Source organism: Scophthalmus maximus, chromosome 3 (assembly GCF_022379125.1).
Source record: "Scophthalmus maximus strain ysfricsl-2021 chromosome 3, ASM2237912v1, whole genome shotgun sequence".
NCBI lineage: Eukaryota > Metazoa > Chordata > Actinopteri > Pleuronectiformes > Scophthalmidae > Scophthalmus > Scophthalmus maximus.
In genome coordinates this window covers 11,941,628-11,947,627 of record NC_061517.1, presented here as the reverse complement: position 1 = coordinate 11,947,627, position 6,000 = coordinate 11,941,628, and positions in this window count along the sequence as shown.

The window sequence follows — 6,000 nt, the reverse complement described above, 5'->3', positions numbered from 1 at the left end:
TGCAGTAAAGTGGAATCAAGGAGCCCCTTTAGCCCGGAAATGTGTGCGGCGGCGGAAAGGGCCAATGAGAGTGAGTGGGAACAGAAAATGGAATGTGTACAGAGATCAACTTTGACCCCTCGCATTAAACTTCAGCAGGTAACTTTGCCAGCTTTAGCACGCCCAGTAAATACACTTTATTGTCCTTGTAAAATGTATACGTTTTCACGCATGAGGCATTTTAAACCGTGTTGGTATAAACTGTAGGCCTGTTCGTATTCTCTTAAGAAAAAAAACAAACAAACATTGTATCTGCTTTGTGAGGCTGTCGCAGTGTGCTGTCTCTGTGCAAACATGAAAGTTTGTGTGTGTGTGTGTGTGTGTGTGTGTGTGTGTGTGTGAGTCAGACAGTCAGACCATCCTTGGATTCCTGACTTAAGCTGCTCAGGCTACCGTGTGTGGATCAAAGAGGGTTTTACAATGCACTCTTGCATGGTTATGCTTTAACTCCAGAGTGTTTCGTCAAGGTTGGGGTCATCTGGTTAAAGTTGGGATGAAGGTTAAAGTTTTTATCAGGGCTCAAACGCTTTCTTTCGATGCAAAGAAAGAAAATAAATAAGGAGGGCGGAGCGTGACTCGTCCCAGTTGTATCCACGTGTTTTATTTTTTGCACACACACATATATATATATATATATATATATATAGAACCTGTGATGTGTGTGTTGGTGTGTGTTTTTCCTCTAAACTGACTGAGATCAAGCTCCATTTGCATACGTCAGTGTTTTATCAGGAAGGACAGGGGGCAGTGCTGACAAAAGAAAGGCGATGCACACGGAGATCAAGGCTATAGGAGCTCCTTCCTCTCGCGCCACACCCACCAACCTTGGCCCTGGGACGGTGACGTGGGTAATTTGTAGTTTTTCCTCCAACACTGAACGTCACTAACACACACACACACACACACACACACACACACACACACACACACACACACACACACAGAGGGGTGGGGGGTGGGGGGTGGGGGGAGCTGCAGAGGCTCCTGCAAGTGTTGTCTGTCAGCCACACGGGGGCTGGCGCTCGCGCTCTCTCCCTGCCTCCGCACTCTGCCGTTTTCGCCGCGGAATCTTGAAAAAAAGTTTCCTGACATGGATGCCCCGGTGACATCAGAGTGGTGGGCTATTATTAGTCCGAGAGACATCCTCCCCCCGTGATGCGTGGTAGTGACAGGACGGTCCGGCCAGCCGGAAGGCTCCACACTGCCACGGCTCGTGCACTTGGGTGTTGTGCTGCGGGGTGAAAATGGCGGTGGGCTTTTTATGCAGATGAGGTGGACCGTGGGGACCAGAAGATTAAACCCATTGCCGTTAAAATGCAAAGGGGGGGGAAATTCACTTTGTGGAATTACTCAATACATATATAAGCAAATAAACAAGTAAATCAGTTCAGTTCAATCTTTTTTAATCCTATGTTCTTGAACACAATCATCGATACCTGGTTTTCTTTTATTTGAGTAAATACTTAGATTACAAACAAAAACATATTTTTCTTTTTGGATCGAGGGTAGAGTATATTTACACTGACATTTTTCCGAGTTAGAAACCTAACTATTGATCTATAATTGCAAAAATAATATAAAAACGCAATGCATTAAAATGAGTAGCTTAGAGAAACCTAAGATCTTAAAAATAAATAAATACATATATATTATATATATATGTGTGTGTGTGTGTGTGTGTGTGTGTGTGTGAGTATATGTATATATATCTAAATTTGTATACACACACACACAAATGCTAATCAATGGGTTATAGGCTATTGGATGGTTTTATACTACAGTGTACTACTCACATCTCAGCACCTATCCTGTTCTACAGGCCCATAAAAACAGCTCGACGCTGTAAAAACCAGCTCCTGCTATTGCTGCAACAAAAATAACTCTCAAAACGCTTCCATGTACATTAGCGCATTTGTAGGGTACTATTTTATTTATTGTTGCCGCCGAGCTGCAGTCTTAACAAAGTTTTCATTTAGATATGGCGGCGTATATGTGTGTGTGTGTGTGTGTGTTTGTGTGTGTGTGTGTGTGTGTGTGTGTGTGTTTGCTGTGGTCGTCAGCGGCAATAATGTAATACTGTTGTATTACTTTGATGGCGGTTTGCACTTTGGTTTTTAATTAAGGACTTATATGATTCTGGCACCATAAATTTGCAGTTGTGCATCGAGTGGACAGCAGCAAGGAGGAGGACACAAAACAGAACCTCCTCGCGTCCAAACTGGAAAGATATTTCAAGGTGGCTGCCAGGAGCAAATTAGCTTTGTCGCCCCAGTGGTCCCTGATTAGTACAATAAGGAAACCCCTCCACCAGGCCTCCTGTCCCGCAGCATTCAACACCCATACCTGTTTGCAATAATATAACAGCCCCGAGGTTTGGAATCAATTGGATGAAAATTTAGAGGCGAAAGTAAAGTAGTGGGCTGTAGTTCAGACAAGTGTAAAGACCTTGATGAAATACAGTCGCAGTCAACGCCACATGTGTGTTTGTGTGTGTGTGTGTGTGTGTGTGTGTGAGAGTGAGTGAGTGAGACCGAGAGAGTGTGTGTGTAGGCCAGGGTTACACACTGGTGAGGTGTGTGTTTGTGTATAGAAATCCTTGAAGGTTTAATTCAAACAAAAAATCAGCATGTACAAACATAAAAAACAACACTTAAGAAAAACAACAACATTGTCCTATCTCCAAACTGAGTATCTAACTTAAAATAGTTTGACTCGAAAACAGAGTATATTCCCGAGCCTCTGCACATAGTAGGTAATCAGGTCTTTAGTAATGGAATCCACGTCGCCTTCCGTTTGTTTCCGTAAGTAGAAAACCACCCTGAAGAACGGTAAACGGCAAAAGAGAGCGATTTTTTTGTTTCTGTTTTGTAAAAGCAGAAATGTTAAGTGAAAGCTTTCCATTTTTTGAATCGCCCTTTAAATCTTAATATTCTTCCCATTACAAAATGGGTTGAAAAGCCCAATACACTTTGTTACGTATAATAAAGTACAGTGTATACACACGATTTTTTTTTTACTCTCGCCTTTGTGTCATAACAGAGGTGAGTGTGTTACAAGCTCAGTTGCTCTTGCGTAATGCGCAACGATAATGTTCAATTCGGCACTGGCACAAGTGTCCAATGACGAATCTGATATCACTTAGTCAAATATGTGGTGACATAAAAAGAAACAAACCATTATCTCCCCATAGATGTCTCAATGCCGTCACACCTATAACGTCCAAATACACATTCTACCGTGTTATTCTCTCAGGTGTGTGACGTCCCAACATGTCCATACCCTAACCCTCATTATTTTTTTCATTTTTTTTTTCAGGTCTATAGTACATATTGTCCCGTGCTACCAGATCTTAATGACAGGCCTGACTCCGACCGTCTGGCAGTTTCAATGTGCTCCGCATCTCCTCTAACATACAAGGATTATTCAGAGCTACATATAGGCTACAGCCTAATTTATTTTTATGTGTATGACTTTTTCTTTCCTGAGTTGAAGTAGCCGGCAGGCGAGTTTTGAATGTATCATGGAGCAGATTTTTTCCGTGTGTGTCAGGGCTGCGAGTTGAGCTGTACATTAGGTGTGGTTATTAACATATCCTCACACGAAGCAGACTGTGTGCGTGTGTGGATTAGAGAGGGAGATGGAGTGTGGAAATAATATCCGTAATAATCCTTTATTCCAGCATTTTACTTTTCCATGGACAGAGGGGGAACGAATAATTCTTCCATTCAAACTGTATATTTTTGAGCTTCACAGAACTTGTAACTCACTGGCTCTTGCCATCTTCTAGTTTGTGTAATGAATTGTTTAAGTGTTTCATGAACCCAAGATTTTCTCCATCATGTTGAAACAAAAATCACAATCACAAAAACTACAGAGGCACGTATCCCTTGCAGCATCAACAATCTGCAGCTACATGATCTGTTTTGGCACATTATTTGTTCATGATTGTTGTGTATGTTGGGAATGACCACAATGACACCGGTTGTCAAATGTTTTGAATATTTATTTCACTTTCACACTGAGTGTATATCACAGATGAGACGTCTTTATTTTTCCAAACACCATCGTTCATATACAAATACAGACACAGATTGATAAAAAAAAAACGTTGCCCTTGCCTTTGGAAATGATTCTGAACTGAACACACACACAGACACACACACAGAAACACACACACACACACACACACACACACACACACACACACACACACACACACACAGACAGACAGACAGACAGACAGACAGACAGACAGACAGACAGACAGACAGACAGACAGACAGACAGACAGACAGACGTACAAACAAACAGGCGCGCGTGCACGTCACGCATCAAAGGAGACAACTGCAGAGCTGCAGTTAACGATTTGAACGAACACTTTAATCGCATTTGTCATCACATTCTGCATTTCCAGTTACATTTTGACAAAGATCTTTTAGGGAAGTCACAGAGTTAATGTCCTAATATAGGCAAATATTTAAAGGCGAAAAAAATGATGCAATCTATATATCATTTTTGCATTATTGCCTCAGTGGACATTTTGTGGCTGTTCTTAAAATGGGGAATTGTATGAATTATACACATGAATATATTACATTTGTCCTGTAAGCTTTTTGTTTTTACATTTAAAAAACAACTGTTTTGCTTTAGTCAATTCACTTCTCATCAAACCTCCTGCGGTTGATTCTGGACAAAGTATTATTTGTATTAAACTAAATCCCGGTGAGAATCCGCCTGCAGACTCAACACCAACGGGTCAGACTTTGTGATTCTGTCGTGTAACTGTGTTTTTGTACTGACTGCTGCCACGAACAGCGCGGGTATGACACGAAAAACGAAAACAACGGCGCTTTCTGAAACACTGAACACAATTGAATATATACAGTTAGAAAATAATTGCAACACGTGGACACGAAGCTCCACTTCTTTGTATTTGCATGCTGAAGTCAGAGAAGTGGATTCATAACTGCCAGTGGGCTTTTCAATTCCAACAATTTGACCATTTCGTCTCTGTCTTACGGGAACAAGCCTCTGAGTTCTCACAACAACTTTTAGTGATCTTGTGTTTTTTTTAAACATTTTGATATTTTCCAATTACGTGTGTTGGTCAGTTTGAGTAATTGAAACGAAGTCCTTCTGCACATTAAGTCAAATTCGCCGTATGCATGTTTTGCATTAGTAGTCTCCCTTTTAGATATCACCGCCTGCCCAAAGTACACTGCTATTTGTTTACGTTGCACTTACTGACTTATATTCAAGAAATGTCCAGTTTAAACTGCACAAATTTAAAACTTTATCACTAATGTTGACAACATCTGGATAGTTTTGAGGAAAAAATCAGACAGGAGACTGTTTTTGTTTAGAAAATGAAAGGAAAAGGTGCACGGATACGTGCAAACCCCGTATTCATTTTGTTCAGAGAGCCATTCTTAATTATCATCCCCTCTGGCCCACACTTAGGAGCATTCAGAAAATCAAAAACGCCAGTAAAGACTATTCATTTCACATATGCAGCATTGAAATCACATCTGAAACAACCAAAAACATCCTGGAAATTACACAAACTCGCGCTTAACAATAGCCCAGGTATGCAATGAATTATTTAATAGGCTGTAAGATGTTTTGTGTCCACAGTAAATCCAGAAAAAAACACCTTTGTGCCTTACGTAATCCTGTTTGGGTTTAAACCACAATAATAAGTATCCTTACAGGCCCACCAGCCACTAATTCCACAGTCTAGTTAACATTTTGTAGCCCATTTCACAAAGGGAACCAATTAGTTCATGGAATGAGGCTTCACGGTTTCGCCCAGTGTAGTTAAAGGTAACTTATAGACCTGATAAGATTGAATTTGTTGCCTTTTTTTAACGAATTCAGGTGCAGCTCGGTTAGAGTAGTATAGTGTTATGAAGAGAAAAGGCAAGTAAACAAACAAACGACCAGACCAACGAACAAATAAAT